The sequence below is a fragment of the Balaenoptera ricei genome, chromosome 5 (genome assembly GCF_028023285.1).
Source record: "Balaenoptera ricei isolate mBalRic1 chromosome 5, mBalRic1.hap2, whole genome shotgun sequence".
NCBI classification, from domain to species: Eukaryota; Metazoa; Chordata; class Mammalia; order Artiodactyla; family Balaenopteridae; genus Balaenoptera; species Balaenoptera ricei.
Genome location: NC_082643.1, coordinates 113504504 through 113517220, shown reverse-complemented (window position 1 = coordinate 113517220; position 12717 = coordinate 113504504). Strand labels below are relative to the sequence as shown.

General features: G+C 37.0%; 1 non-coding gene across 1 annotated transcript; it reads left to right on the top strand.

Annotated features, from left to right (window-relative positions):
• Nucleotides 1-6251: 6251 nt before the first annotated feature.
• Nucleotides 6252-6324, top strand: TRNAE-UUC (transfer RNA glutamic acid (anticodon UUC)). Its single transcript has one exon. It is a non-coding gene; the product is annotated as a tRNA-Glu (tRNA).
• Nucleotides 6325-12717: the final 6393 nt, after the last annotated feature.

Here is a 12717-nt window from a genome sequence, read left to right as displayed (position 1 = left end):
TGTAAAAATCTTCAACAAAATACTAGCAGAGTGAATTCAGTAGCATATTAAGAGGATTATACATCCTAAGTGGGGTTTATCCCAAGAAACCAATATAATATGCCACAGTAATAGAATGGAGAATGGACTTCCCTGGTGGTCCAGTGGTTAAGACTCCGTGCTTCCACTGCGGGGGGCACAGGTTCGATCCCTGGTCAGGGAACTAATATCCCGCATGCATGCAGTGTGGCCAAAAAAAAAAAAAAAAAAAGAATGGAGGAAAAAAAACACATGATCATTTCAATTCATGCAGAAAAGAAGTTTGACAAAATCTAATACCATATAATGATAAAAACAAACAAACTAGGAATAGACGGGAACTTCCTCAACATGATGAAAGACATTTGTGAAAGATTATAAATAATATTCTCAATGATGAAAGACTGAAAGTTTTCTCCCTAAAATCAAGAAAAAAACAAGAATGCTGCTTTTGCTACTTCTAGTCAATGTTATACTGAAAGTTCTAGGCAGATCACTTGGGGGAATAAAAGAAGAGAAAGAAAACAGGAGCGAAATGTATCTAAATCAGAAAGGAAGGAGTAAAAGTATCTCTGTTGTCAGATGACATGACCCTTATATATAGCAAGTCCTAAAGATTCCACAAAAAAAAGTTATTAGATCTAATCAAATTCAGCAAAGTGACAGAATATAAGATTGACATTAAATATCCAGTTATATTCTATACACTAGCCATGAACAACCTGAAAATGAAATTAAGAAAGCAATTCCATTTATAACAGCATCAAAAATAATGAAATACTTAAAAAGAAATTTACCAAGGAGTTGAAAGACTTGTACACTGAAAACTACAAAACATTGCTGAAGGAAATTAAAGAAAAACTTAAATAAATGGGAGGACAGACCATATTCATGGATTAGAGGACTTAATATTGTTAAGATAGCAGTACTATCCAAAGTGACTGACAGATTGAATGTAATCCCTATCAAATTCCCAACAGTCTTTTTTGCAGATATGGAAGAGTTCATCCTAATATTTATATGGAATTGCAAAAGACTCCAAATAGCAAAAACAATCTTGGAAAAGTAAAGCAGGAGTATGTTGATAATTGGAGAGGCTATGCATATGTGGGGGCCAGGGGTATATGGAATATTTCTGTACCTTACTCTCAGTTTTTCTGTGAACCTAAAACTGCTCTGTAAAAAAGTCTTGAAAAAAAGAAAAGCAAAGTTTAAGGACTCAAACTTTCTGATTGTCAAAACTTACTAAAATGTACAGTAATCAAAACAGTGTATACTGGCATATGAATAACATAGATCAATGGAACAGAGTTGAGAATTCAGAAATAAATCAATACATCTATGGTCAATTGAGTTTTGACAGAGGTGACGAGACCATTCATTGGAGAATGAATAGTCTCTTCAACTGGATACCTACATAAAAAAAAATAAGGTTGAACCCCGATCTCACACCATACACAAAAATTAAGTCAAAATGAATCAAAAACTTAAATGTAAACGCAAGAATTATAAAAAAAAAAAACACTTAGGAGAAAATATAGCACAGGGAACTCTACTCAATTCTCTGTAATAACCTGTATGGGAAAAGAATCTGAAAAAGAAGAGAATATGTATATGTATAACTAAATCATTTTGCTGTACACCTGAAACTAACACAACATTGTTAATCAACTATACTCTAAAATAAAATAAAAATTTAGAAACACTTAGGAGAAAATATAGGGCAAATCTTCATGGCCTTGAATTTAGCAATAAATTCTTAATATGTCAACAAAAGCATAAGCAACATCAACAAAAAAAAATACATAAATTGGACTTCATCAAAATTTAAAACTTTAATGTATTAGAAGATACTATCAAATAAGTGAATAGACAACATGCAGAATGGGAGAAAACATTTGCAAATTGCGTATCTGTTAAGGGTCTAATATTCAGAATAAAAAGACAAATAACCCAATTGAAAAAATGGACAAAGGACTTAAATAGAGATTTCTCCAAAGAAAGGCCAACAAGCACATGAAAAGATACTCAACGTTATTAGTCATTAGGAAATGCAAATAAAAGCTACTCATACTCATATTCATCTGGATGTCTATAGTTTTTTAAAATGGAAAATAAGTGTTGGCGAAGATGTATTGAAATTAGAACCCTCACATAGTGCTGGTGGGAATGTAAAACAGTACAGCGACTATGGAAAATGGTTTGTAGTTCTTCAAATAGTTAAACATAGGATTACTATATGACCCACTAATTCCACTCCTCAGTGTAAGCCCAAAGAATTGAATGCAAGTATTCAAACCAGAACTTGTATGTGAATGTTCGTAGCAGCACTATTCATATTTGGCAAAAGGTGGAAACAACCCAAATGTCCATCAACTGATGAATAGATGAACAAAATGTGGTATATTCATACAGTGGAATATTATTCAGCCATAAAAGGAAATGAAGAGCTGATCTTGCTACAACGTGGATGAACCTTGAAAACATTATGCTTAATTAAAGAAGCGGTCATATAGGGCTTCTCTGGTGGCACAGTGGTTAAGAATCCACCTGCCAGTGCAGGGGACACGGGTTCGAGCCTTGGTCCAGGAAGATCCCACATGCCACGGAGCAACTAAGCCCGTGCACCACAACTACTGAGCCTGCACTCTAGAGCCCGCAAGCCACAACTACTGAGCACGTGTGCCATAACTACTGAAGCCCGCATGCCTAGAGCCCGTACTCCTCAACAAGAGAAGCCCGCGCACCGCAACAAAGAGTAGCCCCCACTCGAAAGCCCGCGTGCAGCAGTGAAGACCAAACACAGCGAAAAATAAATAAATAAATTTATATATTAAAAAAAAAAGGTCATAAACTGTATCATTCCATTTATATGAAATTCCCGGAACAGATAAATCCACAGAGACAGAAAACAGATTGTTTCCAGAGACTGGTGTAGGGAGGTTTGGGGAGTGACCGTTTAATGGATACAGGGGTTTTCTTTTTGGGTGATGAAAATGTTTCAGAACTGGATAGAGGTGATGGTTGCACAATATTGTGAAGTAGTAAATGCCACTGAATTGAACACTTTCTTTTGGTAAATTTTTTGTTTTGTTAGTTTTACCTCAATTTTTAAAAATCGAGGGAAGAAGATTCCATAACACAAGGAGAGCAGTTTAAACTTTTTTGAGGAAGGAAGTGATAGGACCTGACTTCTAGGAAAATAATTTTGCTGGAGTGTGAAAAGTTTGTTGGAGAGGAGATACATTTCAACCACAGGCAGTGAGCAGTCTTTTATAATATTGTTTATAATCATGAAAGTGGTTCTGCGTTTGTGGAGCTGGGAGAATGGAATTAAGAGTAAGAGTGAAACTTCCCAATATATTCCTTTTCATATAATTTTGATTTTTGAAAATCGTTCATTTAAACAAATACCTGAATTTATACTTGTCCTTGTGCCAGACATTGTATGGGATAGCCTAAGATTCTAGTTGAAGAATCAGAGTAGTTCACAAAATGTTCAATGATAACAGAGGGGCAAAGATAATAATCAGAAAACAGTTAAGAGTCAAAAGAGAGTGGATGAATGTCTTGTCTATTCCAAAATTAAAATAAAATTACGTTGGATAAGCTGAACTTTATGAAAATATTCACTATATTGCCCTTTATCCACTGTGCCTCAGGTCTCTGAAAATTTTACCATAGACTAGTGTTAATTTCCAAATTTTTTACCTTCTCACCTCTTTACTTCAACCTTTTATCTGTTAACCTAGGTTGATTCTAATCTCTTGCTATCACAAACAATGCTGTAGTGAATAAACACAGGCTTGTATTATTTCAAAAATGCACAGCTAGAATAAATTTCCCGAGGTGAGCTTGCTGTAATCTTGATAGAGATTCCCCAACTGCACTTCATCTAACAATTGAACCTTTTTTCCTGGCTGCAGCAAGGTAAAAAATATCTGTTTATGCTATCAAAATTTGTGATGTTTTCCAATGACAAGTAAGAAGTGCCATAAAGTATAGTTTTGACTGTGTTTTTCTTGTTATGTTTAAATTAAGCCTTTTATTCATATTTTAAAGGCCATTTGTTATGGTTGATTTCCATATTATGTCAGTCATGTCCTTTGGCTGCCTTTCTAATTGAGCTGATTGTTGTTCTCTTCTCAGTATCTAAGGGATCTTTACATATTAAGGACATTAACCCTTTGTCTCTGATATAAGTTGCAAATATTTTTTCCAAGTTTACCATTTGTTTTTTGACTTTGCTGTGTGTGTTTCCTGCCATGCCCCCCCAAAAAATGATTTGTATTTAGTAGAGTCTATTTGTTTTTTAATTTCATGGATCCTGGTTTGAAGTCACAGTTAGAAAGGCTTTTTACACAGGATATAAATTTGCTCGTTTTCTTTGAGTACTTAGGTGGCTTTATAAGTGTATTTTATGAATATTTTATATATTGTACCTGTGGATCCATTTGGAATTTATCCTTGCTGTAAGATACAGATCAAAGTTTGTCTTAGTCTAGATAAGTCCCCAGTTGTGCCCAACGTTATTTCCTAAAAGTCAGACTTTATCCCGACTATTAAATAGGCTGAATAAATCCCCACATTTATGTGCATCTGTTCCTGAGCTTTCTCTTTTATTATACTGGTCTGTCTACAGGCAGCTCCAGTACAGCCCAGTTTTAAATATTGAGGTGTTATACTATGTATTAATACCTGATAAGGTTAGCCTCATGTTAATATTCTTCCTTTCCAGAGTTTTCCTGGCTGTTATAGTTGTTTTTAATTTTTTCCTTGTGAAATTTAGAATCAACTTGTTTAGTTCCACAAAACAATACATTAATATTTTAATTGAATTACATTAGATTTGTAAATTAACTTAGAGAGAATGATGTCTTTATGATGTTGAATCATACTAACCACACATATTTTGCAGCTTCTCTAAGGTTCAAATCTTCTTTTATTTTTTTCAGAAACATATTAAAGTTTCCCTCTTGTATGTCTTTCCCATTTCAAATTAAGTTTTTTCCTATATATTTTGTCTCTTTTGTAGCTACTGTAAATGAAGTCTTCTCCATCCTCAGAGTCTAATTGCTTGCTAACGAACACATGAAAACCATTAATTACCAACTTATTCTGTTGTGCATAGTGATTTTTCAATTTTTGTCCCCATTTATATGGAAATTTTTCTTATTTACTAAAGCCTGGACTTATTTAGAGTAGCAATTAAATTCCCCACAATTTGTCTTCCAGAAGACATTCTGACATGATATATATTTTTTCCTCCGTCTTCCAATCCAGCCACACTGGTTCACTCACTTTTTCTAACCATGCCACACACTTTTATGTTAATGTGGTTTCAGTCTTCTTTCCTTGTTCCCATTCCAGCCACCTAATAGTCAAATTTAATTTTTAATATTGCCTCCATAAAGCTCAGTCATTTATTTATCAAGAAATCACAGGTCCTTTCTCTGTTTTGCTATAGCATGTTGCATAGTTCTAGTGCATACGTATGTGCCTTTGTATTTTGGATGAATGCCTAGAAAACAACAAATACTGTTTGAAGTACATAGAATAGAGAAATAGGTAGGTAGACAGATAAGAGAGAGAGGCAAATACATATGAGATGTTTCTGGACTTTAATGTTTCATAGGCTACTAACAGTTCAAAGAAATATTGAGAACAGCTATGGAGTTGTTAGATTTTATTCTACCAAAGTAGTATATTTAAATACTCTGTAATGGTCTATATGGGAAAAGAATGTAAAAAAGAGTGGATATATGTATATATATAACAGATTCACTTTGCTGTACACCTGAAACTAACACAACATTGTAAATCAACTATACTCCAATAAAAATTTTAAAAATAAAAATAATTCCAGGGCTTCCCTGGTGGCGCAGTGGTTGAGAATCTGCCTGCCAATGCAGGGCACACGGGTTCGAGCCCTGGTCTGGGAAGATCCTACATGCCGCAGAGCAACTAGGCTCGTGAGGCACAATTACTGAGCCTGCGCATCTGGAGCCTGTGCTCTGCAACAAGAGAGGCCGCGATAGTGAGAGACCCGCACTGCGATGAAGAGTGACGCCCGGTCACCGCAACTAGGGAAAGCCCTAGCACAGAAACGAAGACCCAACACAGCCAAAAATAAATAAATAAATAAACTTTTTTTTAAAAAAATAAAAAATAAAAAATAAAAAAATAAAAATAATTCCAAACAAAATGAAAAACAAGAAAACACCATAGGGAATTCCCTGGTGGTCCAGTGGTTAGGACTCTGCACTTTCACTGCTGTGGACCCAGGTTCAATCCCTGGTCAGGGAACTAAGATCCCACAAGCTGCGCCATGTGGCCAAAATAAATAAAATTTAAAAAAAAATAAAAACACCATAAAACTCCAGTCTTGAAAGGACCTATTACTCCCAATTAGTAAAAAGGACAGGAATCTTAGACTAAAGCATAGACCTTTAAATTGGATGAACTGGGTAAGAGAATGGCTGCAGCAGAGTTTTGAATCTTCTCACTTTTCCTCCTGGAGCAATAAGAAGACAACAACATCAGCTGCAACAAAAAGTACCCACTACATTCTCAGCAAAATGAATGATACGGAAATTCCAAATTACATCAAGGTGTGGTCAAGACATCAGAGACGTGAAGGACCTACCTACGAAGCAACATTGATGCAGTCGTACTGTGGAAAAGAATGGGACGGAGAGGGTCCTGGCAGTGGCTCATCTCAGACACTGACAGCAACATTTACTCTTGGAAAGCGAGGTCTTGCCCTGACGGGGAATGCCATGAGCAGGCCTGAGGTGGAACAGAGGGCACTAGCTGGAGAAGACAGAGGGAAGAAACACAGAAAGGGCCCAGCAAGGACTGAGGTGACTAAACTCAGAGAACACCACTTTTTAAGAGAAAAAGTTATGTGGAAGGCAGATGCCAAGTTCTCATTAATAATAGCCAGGGAAGCTCAATGCTGGCAGTAGTCCTACACTTATCGGAGCCAAAGGAGGTGGAGCTACACAGTGGAACCATGTTTTTGCAGAAATAGTCCAACAGTGAAGCATCAGAAGAGGGAGAATTTGAGCAGAGGAATCTGGCAAATTACCCTGGGTCCTCCCCTCAGTCTATAGGAATCTTGCTAATGGCCAGTCTGGAAGCACCAGCATATTCAAACATTCGAACAGCATATGTAAGCACAGTCTCCAGACAGGAGAAAAACCCACTAAGAAAGAATATGAAGGAAACTTACCCCCAAAAATGTTGTCACAAAGCAAATGAAAGTTATAACTCAAAATTCCTACATGAATGGGGGGAAAAACACCTTGACTTTGACTATTAAATTGACTGAGAACAGAACAAGAAAAAAAGAAGACTAAAATTTTATTGACGTAAAAGTGCCTGGCATAGTCAAAAAAAGTGAATGAACTGGTGAGGCTGGACTGTAAAATGGAGGAAAATAATCATATGTGGTGCCAGAAAGTCTTCTGGAAGATAAATTGTGGAGAGCTTAGTTGCTACTCTAAAAGAGTCTGGGCTTTACTCAATAAGCGACGAAGGACCATTTAAAGTTTTGAGGTGAGCTGATTCTAGTCAGCTCAGTGTCTTTGGAGGATATCTTTAGTTCTTTGAGTGAAAGACAAATTGTAGAAGCAAGAGAGTGGACATGAGAAGATCAGTTAGGAAACCATTGTAAAATTTCTATTGATTTATCCATTCTTCACCTATTGTCGAGTATTTGTGATGTGCCAGGCACTGTCTCAGGGTTGTGAAGTCACACAGAGTCCCTGCCCTCAGGTAGCTTACCTTCTAACAAAGTGAGACCATTAGCACAACAAATACATACATACCATGTCAGGTGATTCTATATACTATGAGGAAAAATGCAGCCAGGTCAGGCAGCCAGAGAAGACCTCTCAGATGAGGTGCCATTTGAGCTGAGACTTGAGTGAAGTGAACAAGTGACCCATGAGTCTAACTCAGTGAGAAGTGCTAGGACTTTGGCAGAAGTTGGAAGCTAGTGCAAAACCAAACCAGCCAGGGACTCTCTGTTACTTGAGATAGCATTTAAACATATGCCGGTACAAACAGAGGACCAAAATGACAAACCTAGGTCCTGGGTGTGGACAGGTTAACTGTAGCAAGACACTGAGAAAGCAGAGGCTAGGAGACTGAACAACTGGGAAACCCTCAGTTACACCCAGGCAGATTTTTTATTACAGCACACCTGATTCACCTTTGCCTGATAAACATAAAGCTAAGAAGTTTGCTCCCGGCAGTGAGCAGTCTATTTTTTCACCACATATTAAGAATAAGCCCAATTGCAGTAAAGAGAAACACACACACACACACACACAAACACACACACATACACACACACACACACACACACACACACACAAAGAAAGGGGGATGCTTTGGCAGCCAAATGCCATAGGGGAAAAAGAGCCAGTAAGTTGTTTAGGAACGTGTTGCTACAGCCCTTCTCAGCTTAAAAGGTATTCTTAAGCAGAGATGACCAGTTTAAAAATTACCTTCTCTCACATGTTCCTCATAAAATGGTACAGCTACTCTGGAAAATAGTTCGGCAGTTTCTTTAAAACCTAAACATATACTTATCATATGACCCTGCAATTGCCCTCTTGGGCATTTATCCCAGAAAAATAAACACTTATGCCCACACAAAAACCTATACACAGTTGTTAATAGCAGTTTTATTTGTAACAATTAAGAAATGGAAACAACCAAAATTTCCCTCAGTAGATGAATGATTAAACAAATTATGACACATCCATATCATGCCATATTTATTGCTGGAATACTCAGCACTAAAAAGACACAGACTCTTGATGCATACAACAGCTTAAATGGGACTCAAGGGCATTATGCTGAGTGAAAAACCCATCTCAAAAGATCAGTACTATGTGATTCCATTTATATAACATTCTGTAAGTAACAAACCTGTAGAGATGGAAAATAGATTAGTGGTTGCCAAGTGTTAGGAATGCAGGGGAAGAATGGGTGAGTATGACTATAAAGGCACCAGGGAGATTTTTGTGATGATGGAATAGCTCTATATCTTGATTGCAGTGATGATTATACAAATCTTCACGTGTAATCAAATAACATGGAACTACACAACACATTGGGACTGATGGCAAATTCCTGGTATTGATATTGTACTATAATTCTGTTAAGAAGTAACCGTTGGGGGAAACTGGATGAAGGTGCATGAGACTCATCTGTTTTTGCAACTTTCTGTAAAGCTATAATTATTTCAGCATAAAAAATTTTTTAAGACTTTTAAAACCCTACTGATGGTCTCTGGACCTAAGAAAAAAATATTTTCCACTTATTTCCGATCAGAGGAATTCTGATCAGAGTTGACTTTAATAAATGTTAGTTTGCAAACTGGCCTCTGTACATGGAGGGCAAAGAGAGGCCAAAAACAGAGGCAGGTCACTCCAGATTGGTAGGTGGGAGTTTTTATAAGCAAGGGAACTTATACTTCACGAGCTTGTCTTGGGCATCCACAAGATGAGTAAATCTCTGCACCTACCCACCAGAATCTTAAAAAATTGTATAGAGGCCTTAACTGGGTTCAGTCACTTACACAGTCCAGAGGATCTCAGCAGCACCTTACTCTCGTCCTTGGAGTAACTCCCACTGTGGGGACACGGGGTGGAGTGTGCATTGCAAGGACAGGGGAGGGGGTAAGGAGCCTCTGGATGCCCCAGTTCAGCTTGAGGGACAGTTGGCAGTCACGTCCTCTTAATCATTACCTCCTCCAACAATAAAACATAAACAATAAAACAGAATGGTGTAGAATTTTAAGTATACTCTAGGATAGCATAGATTTCAATCAGACATCATCTCTAAAATATACGTCTATGGCTTCTCAAAAAGATGCAGTCTGACCATTTAACAGGCCCTGCTTCAGTACAGCTCAGGTCAATTTGGCGTTTGTCTAAATTGTCTGAGCAACTGCCTCGTTCTTTTTATTCTTCTAGGTCAGAGAGGATCAGCAAGGTTTGCATTCCTGATCACTGAAGCTCAGACTAGTCCTCACAGGCTGGCAGGAGCAATGCAGCTGTCTATAATGTCACTGTTAGTTGCTTCTTTTGAGTTTTCATATTTGTAGAATGATCCTTGGTGTTTACTTCTCAACTCAAGAAAGTTGTCCCACTGTCATATATATGACCCATGGTTTGGGGCTGTTTGACATTTGATTGTATTTAAAAGATATTTGACTGGACTAGTTCACTGTTGAAGCCTTATTCATGACACCCAACTCAAATACCATTGTCTCCAACAAGTTGTCCCTGATCTCCCTCCCTGCCCCACTCCCATTAGAGTAGATTGGTTTTCTTCCATATGCCTACAACACATGACTTTCAGCTTGAAGGTCATTTTGCCATGGGTTATAGAATCTAATAACATCTGTGCTTCCACTGAATTTTAATTTTTTGATTACAACAGCCTAATCTCAAAGTATCTACCATAGTTCTTATCACAAAAAAAGTGGTACAGAAATCTTGGTTGAATTTAATTTACACAAATTACATGATAAATTTCTCCTGATGAGAATTCAGGATCTAGGATTTGAGGGATTCTCAACTGGCAAAATTAGGAAAGAAAATAAACCTTGCATTTCTAAGCTGCAAGCACGAAAACTGTATTTAACTAGGCAATTTAGTTACAAAACTGTAAAGCAAGCATCTCCCATGTTCTTAGGAAAAATGTAACTTGGACAAAATTTTAATGTGAATGCAGATATTCCAGACTGAGATCAGTGCATGATAAGCATTTAGCATGGTGCTGAGTACAGAGTCAGCACTCAATAAATGTTACCTACTGCCTATTTCATCAATTTTAAGAAGTACCTTTTTAAATTAATTTTTATTGGAGTATAGTTGATTTACAATGTTGTGTTAGTTTCTGCTATATAGCAAAGTGAATCAGTTTTATATATATATATATATATATATATATATATATATATATATATATATATATCCACTCTTTTTTAGATTCTATTCCCATATAGGTCACTACAGAGTATTGAATAGAGTTCCCTGTGCTATATAGTAGGTTCTTATTAGTTATCTATTTTATATATAGTAGTGTGTGTATGTCAATCCCAATCTCCCAATTTATCCCTCCCCCCTTTCCCCCTTAGTAACCATAAGTTTGTTTTCTACATCTGTGACTCTATTTCTGTTTTGTAAATAGGTTCATTTGTACCATTTTTTTTAGATTCCACATATAAGCAATATCATATGATATTTGTCTTTGTCTGACTTACTTCACTCAGTATGACAATCTCTAGGTCCATTCATGTTGCTGCAAATGGCATTATTTCATTCTTTTTTATGGCTGAGTAATATTCCATTGTATATATGTACCACATAAGATGTACCTTTTTTTCATTTTAACCTGTAGAATCAGGATGCACCCTGCAATCCACAATATCTTACAATCTCTGTCAGCCAGAGGAAGTCTTGGTGTAGGTGTTTAAAAATCTTTCCTTGATATCATTTGGAAAGAGCAAGAAGACACCAACAGCAAAGTGTCTTAGGTTCAGTAAAATATGGATATTTTAATTGTGCATGGTTACATCCTAGACTAGTACCTGGCACCTAGTAGGTGTGAATATGTGTTGAATAATAACTAATATGGTAACCTTTGGTTATGATGTAAATTTTAAGGTACCTTATAAATTGGAAATGTGCATATAAGACAAGAGCTCCCTTCATTTGGTGATGTCTATACAGGTGAGTAGAATGTCAGCCTTGTTCTAGCTCATATTCAGACATTAGCATTACCAGTTACTGCAGGAAAGTTGCAAATTAGAAAGGCATTTTGCAAAATGCCACAAAGGCATTGTGTGGTATTCTGCAAATATATGCATTGGAGGGGCAAATACCTAAGAGCCACTGGTGCTCATTGCCCTTCTCAACACAGTTGATCTTGAGCCATTTCCTACTTTTTTGGTAGAAAATGTATTCCCTGTGTTATTCATTACCAAAACTAGTGCAGGTTACTTCACCTTAAAAGGCAATGTGAATTTCTTGGTTGCAGTAATGAAATAGACAAGACTCAAGTGAGATTTTAAAAGAATCGTGATGGAATGAAGGACTAAAAGTATCAGAGGGCTTTCCCCCCCTAAACCCAGTAGGGTGTATTATCCAGTTTCTTTGAGGCTTTTTTTTTTTTTTTTTTTTTTTTTGCTGTGCCGTGCATCTTGTGGGATCTTAGCTCCCCGACCAGAGATGGAACCCCAGCCACAGCAGTGAAAGAGCTGAGTCCTAACCACTGGACCACCAGGGAACTCCCTCTTTGAGGCTTTTTAGAAATGACACAGAGAATTTTCTGTTTCATGTAAGAGAATTGAGAAATCAATATATAAATATATACGCAGAAAAAAAAATCTTCCTTTGCAATTCATCTCTTCTGTTTGACTAATGTCACTAACCACCATCGCATTGCCCAGGCATTTAATCTTTCTCACCCTACAAGTCTAACCAGCCACTAAATTCTGGACATTCTGCCTGTGCAATATTGCTGTCCTTCTCCCTACTTCCACAGCTACTGCCAGTTCAAATTCTGGCTTTCCTTATCTGGCCCCAGTTATAACTGCCTTCCAGATCATTTCCTCTATTCCAGTCTCTCCTATTCTGAGGCATTCCATGCTGATAGAAACCGATTACCAATGTC